Consider the following 18,080-nt stretch of genomic DNA (forward strand, 5'->3'; position numbering starts at 1 on the left):
GACAGGACATGTCAGCTAATGAGGTGACAGGGACAGGGATGTGAAGCAGGGAGCTGGTTAGGATGCTGTTGCCTATTAAGAAATGATGAGGACATGAATGGGAGCGGTGGGCACAGAGAGAGGAAGGAAGTAGATGAAGTCAAGAAATCTTCAGAAGGTGAAAGATGGATATCTAAATGGATGCTGTGTGCTTGAGAATGCAGAGGCTGAAGTGAAGAAGACAGTCCCTATAAGGAAAGGGGAAATCACCACGTTGATACTGGAGCATGTTTTGTTGGCTCAAGAGGAGGAACCAGCACAGTGAGGGAGGTGGAAGACCAGCAGTGCCTTTGCACCCCTGGGTTGACCTTGCTGGGGTCCTGGATGTGTTGTGTGCATCTTCCTGTGCTCACACCTTGTGCTTTTATCTCACTGCCTGTGCTGGTCCTCAAACCCACTCCAGCCAGCCTTCCTCTCCTCTGTCCTTCCTTCCTTCCTTTCTTCCTTCATCCAGCAACTATTTACTGACTGCCTATTATATGTTCTAGGAACAAAAAAACAGATAAATCAAAACATTCATAGAATATCTATTCTAGTAAAGGGAGGCAGCCAATCAGCAAAACATAAAGTAAAATATACAGAGTATAAGATAAGTGCACTGGACAAAAAAGAAAGCAGGGAAGGATGACAGGGAGCGCCTTGTTGGGTGAGGGTGGTGAGTGGCAATAGTAATTTAGGGAAGGCTTCACTGCCCATGTGATATTAAAGATCAGAAGGCAGTGAGGGAGGAAGTGATATAAATCCAAAGCTGAAATGTTGTTTTCAGTGGAGGGAGCAACAAGGACAAATGCCCTGAGTCAAGAGAGGGTTGTGCTGTCCAGGAAACATTACCACAGCCTCTTGCTCTGGAAAATGTCCAGGGTAACACTGAGGAGTCAGAACCCTGTCATCAAGACTTCTTCCCAGCACCAAGAGCTGGAGCCTGTAGCTCATTGTTTCTGTGGCTACAACATTTGGCATTTAATTATAAGTGGATTATCATTTACTACAGAGTTCTCTCTCCTTTGGCTTCTCATTCCTTTTGCCTTTAAATAACTTACTCTACTATATCTCAACTCATGGTGTCCACCTTCCTCTAAACTCATAGGGAGAATGGGGTATACAAACAACATGCTTTTGACTTTTGTTAGCCAAATTTTCACTGTGGAAGCCAAATTCAGTTGTAGTGAGGGAGGCCAAGTGGGGAAGGACAAGGCTGTAAGTTCAGGCTAACTCTCAGGATAATGAGGGCAAGTGTTCCCAGTCCTAATTCGTTGTGGAATTATGATTCCTGGCTGTGGGAACAGCCAGGCAAGGAGCAATTAGTAGAGTTTTTAAGGTCAGTGTTCCCAAAGCCAATTAACAAAAGGTTTAATAACAGGAAAACTGAAGTAATCAAGGACATGGCCTACAAACCAGTGGTAGGCAAATCCAGCAGCAGACAACTGGAAACCCAAGTTCAGAGGTTAGGAATTGCAGTCATGGAAGCACCTGGGACCCAGACAGGACCTGGTTCCAGACTGATTGGATCAGTTTTATCTCAATGCTGAGCCAGAGAGTTGTCACTTTGAGATCTTCCAATCCTCTGCCTAGGGACAAGTGAGATTCCCAACCATGGGCTGGGATCAACCCTATTCGTGCAATTAAGTGGTTCCAATTTTAAAATTTTGAAGCTGGTCACAACTCAGGACACAGCCAACTGTTAGAACCATGCAAATGATTCTTTTTGCTTCCATTATTTGCCACATTCACTATGTTGTCTTTTGATCCTGGTCAGGTAGATAGGATCTTGTTCCTACCAACCCCACATACAATTGAGGACTTGGAAGACTTAGACTCTTGACTTCTAACTTGGCTACATGAATTGCTTTGGCCAACAATAAATGGGTAAAAGTAGTAGTCTATCAATTCCAAAGTCTTAAATATGCCTTTTCACTTGCCTTAAGCTTCTGCCATGACCATGGGAAGAATGTACATTGACTAGTTTGCTGGTCCCAGAAGGAAAATGGAGACATAAGGACCAGAGCTGCCCCAACCACTGCAGCCCAAAGCAGAGCTACAAGCAAAGCCCAGTATAGACTGGCTCAAACCCAGATGGCACAGGAGCAATGATAAATTATTATTGTTTTAAGATATGAAGGCAAACAACAAGCAACTTTGTGGCCTGCCCCAAGATGCCTAGCATAGTGCTTTGTCCTCAAAACCTATAAATGGATTTGCTAGTTTCATTTGAGATACTCATCAGAAATCACCTGCATATCTGAGTTTCTTACAGCCCAGATGCTCCTATGCAGATGACAGAAAATAAAGAGCTACAAGACAGTTTCCTTAGACACCAGAGGCAATGACTGAGCCTGCCAGTTGCATTGTTACAGTGTCTGAAGGAGGACGCTGAAGGTCTACAGTAGTTTGGGACTCACAAAAAATAATTCATTATGCATAATGGTGATGTTGGCAGTGCATGCCAAATGGTTAAATCTAATGTAGCATACAGTTTCATTAAGGCACAACAAAATTAATCTATCCCTTCCCACCAGGAGGTTTAAACAAAAGCAATGGGGAAGGAGCTGCATGTAAAAAGCAGCAATTCATTAATGAAATGAAGACATGTAAAATAATTAGGCTTATAACAAGAGATTAGAGAACTAAATTAACCCTTCTGTTTACTTTGCACAGGATGCAATGGAGAGCTTTGGCAAATGTTAAGTTATTATGGAAATATCACTTCAAAAGATTAGCCTGGTAGCCTCCCATGAAAGAAGTGACCTGTGTTGATCTCCAGTCTAATAACTTCACTAGATGATAGTTGAAGTCATATCTGCAAGGTATTTCTGTGTAGGTCCTAGAGGCAGGAGAGAAAGCAGATATAGCCTTGGAAATGAAACAGTTAATTCAGAAAAAGTCAGGTTTTAATGTTGACATGCAGTATGCTAACTTGGCTAATTAATAAAATTCAAACGAAGGGGCTAATCTAAATCAATGGTGGGCTGAAGCTTTCTTCTGTCTGTTTAGTAATGATAAGCCAAGAGGGACAATTGAACTTCTTTTTTAATAACTTCTAAGTCCTCATCTGCATGGGGTGTTAGTGGTGGGAACAACAGCCTGTCCACCTGATGGGGATAAAAATGAAGCTCAGGACAAAACAGACTGGGAAATGAAATGTGTCCTTCTGAGCAAGCGCCCTCCCAGCCAAAGGACTTTGTAACTTGAGTCTGGTTTCTTGTATCTTGGGTCCCTACTTTAGGGGCCATAGGTATAGATTTTTAGGCTTGGGTTTTCCTAGCTAGTCCCAATTTTCCATGCATTGTTGGAAAAAGTCTAGATTTTTGAATAGGTTTACATTGTAAACTGGTCTCTGTGTACCCTGTCCCTGAGGCTAGTGGCATGCCTGAGAGGTTGGAAGCAAATGGCCATGGTAAGAATCCTGTGCTGTGATGAGGAGTGTCATATGGAAGGGACAGTACCCAAGGCCACAGACACAATGGTAGTGAGAGGCATGAAGAGTGAAGGGTGTGAGAACAACGGATCAAAACCCAGCTTAGGGGGCCAGGGATTTAGCTCAGTGGTTTGGCCACCTGCTGTGCAAGTGCAAGGACCTGAGCTCAATCCCCGGTACCAAAAAAAAAAAAAAACACCTCAAAACCCCAGCCTACTGACCCATGTGGTATCTTCTCCATGGAGGTAGTAAATAGTGCCCCTGAGAGATGTCAACCCTAGGGGTAGCCCCACAAAGAGTAACTCAGCCCAGGCCAAGGTCTATAGTTCCTGGACAGCTCCACATGCCACACCCAAGGCTACATATGCTCTTGTGACTCACACATTAGTGATGCCATTTCTTTCCAGCCTGCCTTATGCTGCTAAAAGATAGTGGCCATTAACTCATTCTACACAATGAAATGTTGTATGAGATACTGAGCACACTTTTTTTTTTTTTTTTTTTGTACCAGGGATCGAACTCAGGACCTTGTGTTTGCCAGGCAGGCACAGTGACACTGGGCTACATCCCTGGCCTGAGATACAGTGAGAATCAAACATTTCTTTAGCATCTAGCTTGTGACAGACAAATCTTCCCCCTACATTATTTTGTTTCACCATCCAGTGTAAAGGGTATTATGTTCCATTTTATAGATCAGTAAACTAGAGCTAAAACACATTAAGAATTAGCCTGAAATCATTTAGAAGATTATTATGACTTTTGAAGTTTTTACAGATACCCAAATCGTTATCCATGGCATCTCCCAAATATTTGGAGAACAGAGCAGGTGAAATTATGGTGAAGGAGGGAGGAGAGGCCAGAGATCAAGTTCCTCAAAAACAATTGCTATTACCTCCATAAGATCTTTGTCCAGGGCTGAGCATGGAGTGCACGTCATTATGTCCTCACCATTACCTGGGATGGGCAGGACTGCGAGGCAGAAGGAGAGCATGTTAAGAATACAGTTAGACAAACATGGTTAAGGCAGCTGGAAGGGATCTTGGTGGCCTGGTTTCAAGTGAATAGCAACCATAATTTTCAAACTAAAATGTGGGGCAAGCTTTAGAACATGTATCCTTAAGTATATTGGAAATTCTGGAGTTTCTATAGGCATAGGACCATCCTATTTGAGTGAGTAATTCAGAAAGCACTCTTTGTCTTGAGGGGCCCCATTAATCCAAAAAGCCACCACTACTTGTCATGTTAGCATTGGGTGTTTCCAGAGAAGGCCCTTCTTGCCCACCTTGGCCCAAGCCAGAGAGAAAAAGAGGGTATGTGTGTTTTCCTCTTTGGAGTTCCTGCAGCTCAGCCCTGTTCTTCAGCTTCTATGTGAGCTGCCTTCCTATTCATTCAGTTATATACTTAGTGCTGGTCTGGGTCTTATCAAACTCCAAACATTGTGCCAAGCGTTTCAGTCACAGTATCTTGCTTGGTCACAGTGACCTGCAGGGAGGACACTGTCACCCCTGGTTTACAAACAAACAAATTGTGGCCCATAGTAGCCGCATAATGTCCCACATAGCCCAGGTCAGGTGTTGGAGCCTGACTGGGAACCCAGGGATCCCCAGTCACCATCACAACATCTACTTCCTCTTATTTATGGCCTCCATTTTTGCTGGAAATTTTCCATTGTTATCTTGAAGAGATAAGGCATTTCTCCCCTTATCTGTAGTGTCAAATGGAGGTCCCAGGATCATTCTGGAATAAATGAGAACATAGAACCCCCTTAGACTGTAGTAATCTTTATTAATCATTAGTAATCTACTTTGCTGAGCCACACTATAATTTCCAATGCTAAGTAGAATGGTCTCCCTTGAGAGGTTGTGTCCTTGATGGTACTTCAAACAAAGAAATAGTCTGTGAAACTGCAGACCTGTGAAGAGGTGGTGTCCAGAGCCTAACGTGTGACTTGTGCATATTAAATTTTTAACAAAGATTTCACTCAAATGAGTGAGTGAATGAATGAACGAATGAATGGCAGCAGACAGCCATGTAAGCACTGTCCTGCTCAAAAGGTGGCCTACCGTGGGGTGAAAGTACACAACTCTTTGCAAAATGTTACTTTACATTTGCGCTGAGCATTTGTCTGAGATTCCCCACAAAGCTTGGTGAAATTTGTTTTTAGGATTATCTGACATGCATTCAAAGCAATTGACTTCAGAGCAAATACTAAAGAGCCACTTTGTTCATTGTCATTGATTTAATGGGGATCAAAAAGAAAATTGGCTATGAATCTATGATTTTTAAAAAACTTTTAGTTTTATTTATTAAAGGTAGAGAATTTCCTCCCATGGTCCACATTTTTGACTAATTAAATAAAGATGAGAAGAGCTATGTTGCTAGCGATTTGCTAATGTTCAGACTCATAAGGAAACACATGTATATCCCTTGTGCCTAAATTACATAGAGGTGGGTAAAGCCTTAAGACAATTGTAAGGATTTTTCTTTTGTAATTTTTTTTCTGTAATTTGTCTTGTTTCCCCAACCCTGATATTTTACTTTAATCTTCTGGGTTTTAGGCAGTTTATACCAAAAGATATCTATCATCAACCATGTCCGGAGGTAATTTTTATTTGCCTCCTACCAAATTTGCTGCTCTGAGTTACTATGTCTTTGGAACCATTTTGTTTCTGTCTCTGAAGATATTTCTGCTTGTCCTTGGATTCCTGGTGTGGCTTTGACCCAGCACTCTAAAACCGTATTACCAGCTTTCCAGAACTCCCCAATCCTGAGCCAGATACCTTACACATCCTCACTTCTATTAATGGTTCAGTATCAAATCATACACTCTGAACTTTTGGCAAGTTTTAGTTTCAGCTGATGTTCTTGTTTGTGTGTAGGTTAGATTCTGGATAGAAAAACTTCCTCTTCATTGTTCAGAAAGAGAGATTATTCATGATTAGTAAGGGCCTAAGAAGTGTCTGCAGAGAGGAAATCTTCTTTTGCCACATGTGAAGTTTATTCTTTTGGGTTGCTCTGATAAGTTGAAGACATCTTGGGGTGGTGACATAGTAAATTTGATGTTAAGTAGTTTTGTCATCCAATTTCCAAGTAAGGAAAAAGGAAAAAGAAGCTAAACTGGATCTGAAAGCAATCTCAGGTGAGTTTGAGGAATTTTGAGCCATGAAAACATCACTTAAATGTAGGAACTCCAAAATGACTATTTCAAATGATGATACTTACCTGATGTGGAAATTTTGGTATGTTTTTAAAAAAGATCCATAAAAGCCTTTGGTGTCTCTGATGACACATTTTGGATTCAGAAAAGATTGGAGTGTTGCTATAGTTGTAAACATTAATATTTATTAAGGTTAGCTTTCCAAATCATTTGGCTTTTAAGTTCAATGTACAAATATTTATTTCAAAGTTCAACAAATTTTAACAGTTATTTTTAAGGGGACCTTTGATTAATTTTTGCTCTGATTTACAAATTAATCATTAAATTCTTTCAAATATTTTTAATTGAGTATGTAAATTTCATACATTCCATTTTCTTTTTAAGTACATCCTTTGTCTCACTAGTAAACACATTTATCTAAAAAGGTTTCCACTTAAAATCTTGAATCTACTAATTATAAATTGGAATTATAATGCCAACATTTTATTCTATTATATTAAATTTTGTTAATCATCATAACTTCTACAAAATAGTAAATATCTACATATTACTACCAAAATACAAAATATTAATATTATGAGATTGATTTTCTTACAAAATGTGTGCTTCTTATAAAATATCCACTAAGGAAAAAATTATGCCATTCCAAGATATTTTGTAGTAACCTTCATAAACAGTGTTTAGGGTAGCATTTTTAGCTGGATTGGGTTTCTTAGTGATTAAAGACCAGGATGCCAGGACTTCAACTGGATTTGTGTCTATGGCTCTGACGGGACACATGAAGTCCCTCCCAAGTTTATGGTTGCTATGTCAATATTTGCCAAATGTTTGAATCATAGCATTACCTAATATTTAAGTCTGACTTTTAGAATCTCTAATCCATACATTTTGCTTACCATCTGCTTGGATTCAATTTTTCTCTTCAGTATTTTATTTTATAATATTTTTTCCAAATTCTTCACATTTAGAGCCACAACTCAAAGAGATATTTAAATGACATATAATTGGATCTCATTGTTTTGACTAATGCTGTGGCCATCATTGTAAATAAACTCACGCCAATGACAAAAATAAGTCACAGTATTTTTATTATGCCTCATCAATATGCATGAATGTTGACCTTCAATGTAACACCCTAGGAAACTCCATGCAAGTTACGTTGTCTCCATTCACAATAACCATTCCCTCAATCAGCACACATGTGAAAGTATTATTTTCTTATACCATTGCTAAAAGAGCTAAGACATTATTTCTGATATCTCTCATGCAGCACAGAAAATATCTCCCATGTGAACACTGCTAGACAAGTTGCTTAGATCCCATGAGAATGTCCCTCAGTGCCACACTGAGCTGGACACATGATCATGGAGGACAACTGGCCTCTTCATAGCCTGAGTTTTTTCATATACTATTGAAATAGATAACATAGTTCCAGGCAAAATCAGGAGGAAGATGAAATGTTCTATTGATATTGTCAGTCAGATTTTCTAGAATCCTCTCTTTTTTTCTGGGTTCTCCTTTGTGGTATTTCCAACCTGCTGGGAAAGAATAATTTGGCCAACTGCCCTGGAATTCTGGTTGGTGGCCATTGATCGGTGTTCAAGGAGATAAATGGGGGGCATAAAAGAACCCCCAAAATATGATAAAGCTAGACAGTGTGCCACCTTTGGGCAGAAGGCAGCTGCTTAGTAGATAGGGCTGAGGTACTGGTTGTGGTAAATGAAAGAAAATGATCTGGAAGACTCCTTTTTGTTCTGGGCAAATCCAATAAAAAAAGTCAATCCAAGCAGTGCACAATGAAAAATTCAAAATCATTTCCTCAGCTGGATATGGTGCACCACCTGTAATTCCAGCACACTGGCAGATTGAGGCAAGAGGATTGCAATTTGAGCCCAGTCTGGGCAACATAGTGACTTAACCAGTCACCTAGTGACTCAGTCTTTGGACCATTCCTATGTTCTTGACTTTCCCTTCCTAAAGCAGTTGCCTTCCAGGTAGCTTCTCTGTCTTTCATATGAAGAGTTCTCAGCAGGCCCTACCCCATGGGGCCACCAGGCCTGCTCTAACAGGGATGAATATGAAGCTGGTAACAGGCTCCTATCTGTACAATATCCTCAACACCTCATCTTGCTCTACACCTAAAGACAAGCCAAGATGAAGTGGGCTATATGTAAAGCTAGTGATCCCTCATGATTGTTCCTGAAGGTATTCAAACAATGCCTTCATGATATTCAGTGAGAATCAAACAAAGAAAATTCAGTTGTGGAAATGGAAGCTATGACTTTGGCAGATGCTTCTTATACTTAGAGGTACCATTCCAAACTATATCAGGTGTATTAAAATATGTTCACATGCCATACTAAAAATATTATTTTTGCTGAAAAAGGAGTCTTTTATAAATTTGTGTTTTGAAATTGTTTAATTTATTTCAAATATTTATAATCATTTATAATCATTTTTATAACCAAAGATCCCAATGCCCAGTTTGCCCATCTCTACTGATTAATCTTGCCACCTTCGCCAATAGAATGTTCACATATGAAAGCGTATTATCTTCTACAACCTTTGTCTATCCATGCCTGTGAGAAAACTACCTCTCCATCTGTTTCCATTGTCCCACCTACCACCTGTGACCACCCTCTTCCGTAAAATTTTCTTAGTTATTTAACATTCCATATGAATTGTAGGATAAGCTAACTGCCACCAAAAATTTTGTGTTTCAATCAAAATTGCATTTAATCTATAAATTAATCTGGATAAGACTGACATTGTTTTCATCCTTCAGTAAAGTTCTATGATTATCACTACAAAATCTTGCATATTTTATGTTAGCTTTGTTCTTATGTATAAAATGGCTTTTGTTGGATTTTGAATTAGCATATATTTAAATTTCCATGTTGTAAATGTTTGTTACAGGTATAAATTAATGCTATTGACTTGGGTTCATTGCTGTTACTGAGCTCTATTTGTTAATAGTGTGCACAATAGACATTACCAGGTCTTCCTGAGCAAAACCATACCTCCCAGATAGGTATGACCAGCTGCAGCCAGTGAAATGGGAGTGAAGGTAATGATGTCCCACTGGGCAATGAAAAGCTCCTGCATGACGATTAGGTCTCTCTTCTCCTAAAACTTCCGGGGACACCTACTGTGGAAGTGGCAGAGACGGAGTTGATGAATCACCCATGCATGAGAAGGAAATAAGACGCTGTTGTGTTGTCACCAACATTTCAGGGTTAATTGTTCCCCAGTATAACCCAGCCTCTATTGATTAGTATGGTTCATCTATAGATTTCCAAGGATTTTTTTATGTGCACCATTATAGCAGCTGTGAATAATGACACTTCTGTTTCTTCCTTTCTAATTCTTAGGTAATTAAATTTTTATGAATACCAAACTTAACAATTAATGAAGTTGACACAATGTTACACTTTGTAGATATTTAATTAAACATTTATTAATTTTGATTTGCACTTTTCCTTTGTGTTCTTTTGGGTCTCAGACATTTGCATAATCCCTTAAAAAGCAGCAAGGTGGTGGGCCCAGTGGTGAGGGTGCCTAAGGGTTACCAGGGCCCAGGCTAGGCTTGTCATTTTCATAGCCCTACCAGTCTGGGTCATGTGTTATTGGCCCAGTGATCTCTGGCTGACATGTCCCAACTGGGATTGGACCAAAGATAACAATAGCACTGAGAGGGTCCCAGCAAATTGAAGCTGGAAAGTCTCTTTTTTTCAGTCTATTTCTTCCTGTGGGAGAAGAAACACAGTTTTTACTTTCTTTACAGAATTTGGTGAAAGCTCTAAATACCTTATTATTACCACTACAACTCTGTAGATATACTCTAGTTCAAAAAAAGGTCCAAAATAATAAAACCTGACCTTATCAAAAGATATGTGAATTGGAGGATGGTAATTTGCTTTACAAAGGGTTCTCTGCTCCACAAAATGAATTCAACTTTGGTGTCCCTAAAATAGCCAGTTCCCTTGGTGCATGTTAAATATAATTCAATTTACAAAAATTTGATTTGCATATAACCTTTTCTGTAGCACATCCATTGTGCAAAGCAATGTACACTTGTAATTGGCTGCAAATTGCCAGGAGACTGCCCTTGCCCATATTGTCCCTTGATGTGCAATTTTTTCCTAATCTCTATGGAATAGAGGAGTGGGGGAGCTGAAATTCCAGTTGTTCATCTGATTCCATTGGCTAGGCTGAGGAGGGAGAGTTGTTGATTATTTGGAGGCAACACATGCAGTGTACAAATCAATGTGTGTTTAGAAGCAGGAAATGAGGAGAGGCTAGGCTACCGGAACATGGATTGCTTGGCTGGGTTCTTGATAAGAGGGTGTGTTGGAGAAGTCCTCTTCATCTTTGTGCCCTGACAGGCACCAGGAGAGAATGAAATGAAGCAGGAGACCACTTACAATCATGGTTGGGATATCATTTTTCCCAGGAGGCAATAAACCTGCAGGAACACCTTCCAAGGAAAACAGTAGAATGGAGTATAGCAACCTGAGCCATGTGGGGAAGGAGATAGCTACAGATGAACCAGCCAGCTACAGCTGCCTGGCCCAGGAGCCTTCTGCATGTGGTATGTTCTGGCCACAGGAGTATAGCCAAACACTTAGCAAGGCAAGCAGGGGTATTTTCTCATTGTATATGTAAAAAGCAAAAATGGCATCTTTTCACAGCAAATTGAATTAAAGTAGATTATTCATCATGATGCCAAGTCTCATCTAAAACCCTTTCAACCTGAATATTAAAAACCCTGCCTGGCGCCTCATGCTCTCTTTGCAGAAACCATCCTGCCCTTCCTCACTCAGGTCAGGTGCCAGGGCCTTTCTCCTCTGATTAGGAGCTTTCCTCAGGGAGTTCCTCTGCTAGGCTAACAGCTCTCCCTCCCCAGGCTAGCCTGCAGGGAGAGTCAGAATCTTCCTGCTGGGCTCTCCTGACAGCTCCTGAGGATGCACTGAAAGGAGTTAAGCCAATGCCTCCGTAGACCTAGCTTTTTGTGTATCTTATTTTATTTTATTATTTTATTTGCTGGAGGGTACAGCTCCTTAGCCCCCTGTGCAGCCGAATAGCTTCTCACACTGTAAGTTCAACTCCCCAAAGGCAATGTGTGGGTCCTTCTGATTCTGAGGTAGGTGTTATAAATTGACTCTCATCAACATCCTCAGACAGATGAGATACATACTTCAATTAATAGGTAACAATGACTGGAAAACAGGAGTTTCTGTCAACCAAATAAAAATGCTGTGATGTTTCTTAGAAGCCCAAGTTTAAGGTAGCTGATTAAACACTATCTCAGTCCATCTCCAAAAGAGGATTTTTTTTTTTTTCAGTGGAAGTCAGAGCTTCAGATTATGCACTGCACAACTCTAGAGTATGCTGTTAGCACAGGCCACCAGAATGGTGCCCCTCGGAGTCAGGCAGCTCACAATTTGCACTACTGCACCCTGCAGAGCAGGGGAGAAATAAAAGTAATATATTTCTCCCTAGGTCTGAGTTTGAGGAAAGAGGATAGCTTGGGGCTCAGACCCCATCCCCCAGTCCCAGGTTTCATGTACTTACTAGGCCACTTACAATTTCTGCAATCTTGAATAATCTACACAGCCTCTAAGTAACTGACCAGGCACAGCAATGTCCAACTCACAGACTGACAGCTAAGATTACAGAAGAGGTTGAGCCGGTAGTGCCTGGCTCTTGTCATCATCATCAATGTGAAGTTCCCTTCCTGCAATTGCTGCTGGGAGCCAGGCATGTCCAACAGCCAGGCAGGACAGGTCTCTTCTTCACCTGCTTTGATCCTGGAAACCAGCAGCAGAATGAGTAAGTAAAGACCAGGGCCATTTATTTGTGGCCTCATGGGGTCCATGGGAGGTGGCTAGATATGCAAAGCCCTGGGCATCCCAGACATCCTAGGTCCCTCTCTGAAGAGGGTGCCCGTACTTTTTGTACTTTTCCTATTCACATCAAAGCTAAGTTGTGGCAGCAGAGGAGGGAAGATGGCAGAGAAGCTAGGACAGTAGGTGGGTGGGAGGAATGTGAAGTGGAAGAGGGCATACATGTTCCTTCTGTTCTCAGGGAGAGAAATGCTCATAGCGAATGAGAAAATAAGGAATATAAACTTGAAATTCTATTTCTACCTAAATGCCTCTGGGTTTGCTTTCCCTTTTATTTGTAGTATTGGGTCCAATGAGGGCCTACAAGAGCTGAGGGGAGGGGCCTGCCCTTGTAGGGGCCACTGCATCAAGAGCCAGCAGTGAGCTGGTTAAAACTCTCCGCTGAAGTTTTAGAAACTGGAAGGTCAACACCTAGTCCATAAGTGTCCTCCTTGTCCCCGTTAGGAATATAATGTCTGGAATCTTCTGCGTTAGGTCTTGAAGTTTTGTTTGATTAGAGAAGCATTTTCCCTTCTACCTACATAGACGTGTAGGGACATGCTGGCTTTTGGAGGCTTCCATCCAGCCTGCTTTACCCTGGAGAGAGATAGGGAAAGCCACTAAGACTTGCAATGGCAGGACTGGGGATTTAGCTCAGTGGCTCTGCTTCCTGCCTTGCAAGCACAAGGTCCCAAGTTTGATCCCAGTACCAAAAAAACAAAAAAGAATTGCAATGGCGTCCTTTCCTGTGCCTCCTCTACTCCCCCTTTTCTGAGTAGGTTCTCTTGACAGTTGAACCTGAGGCATAGCTATTCAGATTTAGTGATCATACACAAGAAGTAGGGTCATCTTTCATGGCCCCATCCTCAGCCAAACTTGGAGACAATATCACCTGTCTTTCTTTCCTGGAGAAAGTCATGGCCGTCAGCCCTGACCATGGAACATGAGACCCAAGGAATTTCAGGGAATCCTCAAAGAGGTTTCTTCCCTTATTCAACTCTCCTCCTCTATACCTCTTAGCTGCTCAGAACTGCTTCTACTATTCCAGTTTTAATTGATTTTGGGGGGCTCGATTTCCTTCTGCCTGTCTTCAAATACAGCAGAAATAGTGTGAGCTTCAGACCTCTTCTAGAGCAGCATCCACTCGGGTAGGGCACAACATCTCCACTATATATCAAATGAAGGACTTTTACAAGGTGCCTGGTCTACCTATTACCCCTTCTTAAGAAGTTAAGTCAGATGTGAACATGAAAGTATTCTGTAAATTATAATACACTGTGCTGTGTTTCCATTGCAATTCCAGTGTGTTTCCTGAAGTTTCATGTGTGGGGATCTTGGTCCTCAGTGTGATGATGTAAGAAGTGGTGGGTTCTTTAGAGGCTCAGTTTTGTGGGAGGTCACTGGGGCCTTGACCTTGGAAGGAATTGATGTAGTTTTCATGTGACCATGATTAATTCTATGAAAGTGAGTTGTTATGAAAAGAGCAAGACTGAAGCAAGCACAGTGACACATGCCTGTAATCCCAGCTACTTTGGAGGCCAAAGCAAAAGGACCACAATTATGAGGCTATCCTGGGCAACATAATGCAGTCCTGTCTCAAGAAATACTGGCCCCTTTCATCTCTCTGGCTTCCTAAATTGTATGTTGTCTCTCCATCTCCTACAAATTTCCACCATGATGCTACCCACCTTGATGTGATACAGTATTGTGAGGCTCAGACCTGCAGCTTCCAAAGCTATGAACTAAATATTTTTTTAATATCACTCAGCCACAGGTATTTTATTAGAGCAATAGAAAACTGATTAATGCACATGGCATAGATAATAGTATTATTATTATTCTCTTTGGGAGGGTATAGGGATCAAGAAGAGTCTGGCTGGGGTTTCATCCTCATCCTACTTTCTATGGTTAGCAGCCCTTAGTCTCCCAGGTATTTATAGAACATTTAGAAATATTTCCAATTCATTATCAAAATTGCACATTTAAAGAATGGATTTCTGGCTTCACTTTAAAAATTAGAAGACCTGGCAGTAGTGGCCACAACAGCCACTTTGGGCTGTGGCAGCTATCCTCTGCATACAGTCATGTGCTCACTAATTCAACCCATCTCCACTCTCCCTAGTGTCTTGCACCCTTGTCATTTTATCTCTTTTCCTGCTTTGCCCTTGGGGACATTTGAGTTTCTAATTACTGACCTAAAATGAGGCCCACTAGGGATTTACCTAAGGAAATTGCTTCTTATTTCACTTTACTTCCACCCCCCACTACTACCACCAAACACCCACCACCATGTTCCCTTTCCATGGACAAGAGATTTACCTCTTCTGAGACAAGTGAGGAAGGCATGGCGCTAAGAAGAATGGCACTAAGCACCTCTCTAATAGTCACCAAAGAAAGTTTGTTTTAGGGGTTGCCAGTTCCTAAGAATTGTTGTAAGAAGACTAGATTATGCTTTCACCAAAGAACATCCACCTAAACACTTAAAGAATTGTTCTGGTGGGCTATGGCTATGTAATTACCCATCCCAAAGCCTAGAGCCTTAAAATAATTTGGTAATGTATCCATGAGCTCCATGGCTCAGCTGAGAAGCGAGTGTGTAGGCCATCTCATCCTGTTGTGGTTCAATGGCAGTTAGGGTTGGAGGCACTTGGAGGCACTTGAAGGCTCCATTGAGCTGACAGCTCATTCACAAGGTTGACAGTGATTCTGGCTGTCAGCTGGAAGCTCAGTGAGAGCTGCCCACTGGAGCACCTATGTGTGTCCTCTTCATGTGACTTATGCTTCTCACCATGTGGCAGCTGGGTGCTGAGAGGGAGAGTCGCATGAGTGAGTCTTCCAAGGAACCCAGGAAAAAGGAGCAAGGCTTATGCACAAGCTTAAGAAGTCATGCAGTCACTTCTGCCGTAATTTGCTGGTGAACAGCAAATCATGGAACCTGCTAGTTTCCAGGAGGAGCACACAGAGCGTGAACAAAGGAGATGTGAGTCACTGAGGGCTCCTCTTTGGAAACTCACCAACAGGCAGCACTGGTGAGGCTGGCCTTTATACCACAGCTGGTTTTGCATATGTGGGGTTTTTTTTAGGACAACTTTTCTCATCTCCCTTCAGCTTTCCCCAAGGTAAGATATTAATGAGATCATATTTGAACTTCCTGACAAAGTGATGTCTTCTTATAAAGCGCACTGTTATTATTAGCCTACCTGATAACTCCCACCTGGAGTCCACAAAAGACAGGATGAGGGTCAATGCTGCATACATCTCAACAACAAACAAAACTTCATTAAATCCACTGAAATAACACAGACATTCACATGTAGTACAGATCAAATCCTATTACCAACAAATTACATTAAATTGCTTCCAAAAACTGGTGGAACCAGATGTTTCCCAAGCCCCACTTCCTTCAAGCAAATACTCAATGTAAGCAACGGGAAGAACTACCAAAGAATAGGATCATCCCCTGAGATTTGTTAGGATGAGATTTGGCCTATTTTATTTTAGTCATAGGTTTAGGGATCTTTAAATCAGAAAGAAATCCTTGCAGAATTTGGGAGTGTGAGATGGCTAGAAAATGGTCTCATTTAAATTATAAAAAACGTGTCTTTATGCGGCTATCAGGCTGCCCTCCCAGGAATTTTCACTTGATTCTCTGGTTAGTATTTGGTGAGCTCACTATCCAAAAGCTTGTCTGGTTGATGGAAGTCCCAGCCAAACCCAGGACCTTCCATATAGTGAGAGTAAACTCAAGAAAAGCAGAAAGGGCTTCAAATCATGTGAATTCCTAGAGTGATAGAGGAGGAAATGACATACAGCAGCAATTAGACATCTCCTTAAGTTAAGCTCCTGTTTTATTCTTTTGAAATGCACACTATTATTAATATTTCTCTGCTTATTTCTGCTTAAAGGTCTAAAGCAGTGATGGCGAGCCTTTTAGAGGATTCAATGATATAAAGAGCCTGCTTCAGCACGTGAGCCATGGGTTCAGCACCCCTGGTCTAAGGGATAGGCCAGATGTACATATTCTACACAGGAATACTACCAGAAGACATGCGCTCTCCCATTGCAGACTTTCCTGGAAGTCACCGCTGGCCTTCCCTGCACCTACTGAGCCTCCTCCAGCAACTTCCAGTTCTGTGTCAGACAACACCGTCCTCCCCATTAAAGGCCAGAACGTCCCAGCCTTCAGCTCCACCCCACTGACCTCAACCTCACTTCCTTCCCTTGGGCTGATACCCACATGGGCAGAGGAAGCAAGGTGTGCTCTGACAGGGTCCAGCTGGAAGATGCTCCACCTTCTCACATGGTTTCCAGAAATGTGACATATCTAAAACTGGAGATCCCTGGCCTCTAAGCCAGGGGCCATTTATTCAAGCCATCTTCATGTCACACTTTCCCCCTTGAGAATTCCCCTATTTCTGTCCCTGTGTCTTATTTCCATTAAGTAATTCTATTTCCAACCCTCCTCCTTCGTCCACTGCCAAATTAACCTCACTGAAGCTACCAGCAGTCATTTAATTGACTGCTTTGTTTTGTCTCACAGTGAGTCACCATATGTACTTCATTATTTATGTTTGGATTTCTTCTAATTTTGTCTTAAATGCAACAAGCTTGGGCTGAGAATTTGCAGAAATCCTGGTGATTGTACTAAGTTCTAAGCATACAGAAACACCACAAAATGGGAGTCAGAGTTGAGGGTAGTACTTACTACACAGGAAGCAGTCTTGGTCTCTCATGTGTTTATCTTGCCTATCCCAGTTGATTCTTGGCAATTGAAAGACAACAATTAGGCCTTTTGCTTCCATTTGTATCTCTCCCCGACGAGAGCCAGCATAGGCCCTGCCCGTGTAATGGGTAGAGGGCTGAGGAAATCAGGTTGCACACTCAGGCTAGACACTCACTTTATTTGTGAAGTATTGGGCACAATTTAAGAAGCCACTGAAGAGCTATTTGGGGAAAGTGGTCCTCAGTGTCCACCGTTTATCATAGGAAGGTTTCAAACATTTGTGTGGTCCACAGCAAGGAATTTGTTTCTTTCTTTTTTTTTGGTATATCCTTTTATTGGTACATTTTAAGTGTACAATATGAAGACATTCATCATTGGAATTATGTGCCTTTACATACTTTCTTGGTTCTCATTTTTTCCCCCTTCCTCTGCCCTCCCTTCAACCCCTCCATTCCTCCCGGTTAACAAAGACTTTGTTTTCTTTCTTTCATTTTTCATATTAATTGCATTCCCTTCTTTCCTTTCCCCTACCCCTCCCACTTCCCCTTCCCCTTTGCCCCTTTTCTTCCTGTTTCACACTATCTATTATACCTTTTAGTCCTTATTTACACTTTTAATTTCTCACACTAGAGAAACAATTCGGTATTTACACTTGTGTCCTAATTATTTCACTTAAGAGTATCACCTCAATGTGCATCCATTTAGGAATAAATGTCTGTAATTTCTCATTTCTGATGGCTGAGTAGTACTTCATTTTATAAAATAAACCCACATTTTCTTTATCCAGTCTCCAGTTGATGGGCATTCGGGCTGCTTCCAAGTTTTAGCTATTACAAACTGTGTTGCTATGAACATGGGTGC

General features: G+C 41.4%; 1 long non-coding RNA gene across 4 annotated transcripts in view; it reads right to left on the reverse strand.

The window, feature by feature from the left end:
- Window positions 1-18,080, reverse strand: part of LOC101722970 (uncharacterized) — a 256,669-nt gene that overhangs the window by 39,371 nt on the left and 199,218 nt on the right. For 2 of the 4 annotated variants that reach the window (XR_015442363.1, XR_015442361.1), the window contains one exon: window positions 4,347-4,423. The exons of the other annotated variants lie outside the window; for them this stretch is intronic. This is a non-coding gene — a long non-coding RNA (uncharacterized LOC101722970). The remainder of the gene's footprint in view (window positions 1-4,346; window positions 4,424-18,080) is intronic. 4 annotated transcript variants of the gene reach the window in all.

Source organism: Heterocephalus glaber, unplaced genomic scaffold, assembly GCF_053883595.1.
Source record: "Heterocephalus glaber isolate CG9 unplaced genomic scaffold, H.glaber_assembly_v1.0 deba00001543, whole genome shotgun sequence".
Classification (NCBI taxonomy): Eukaryota; Metazoa; Chordata; class Mammalia; order Rodentia; family Bathyergidae; genus Heterocephalus; species Heterocephalus glaber.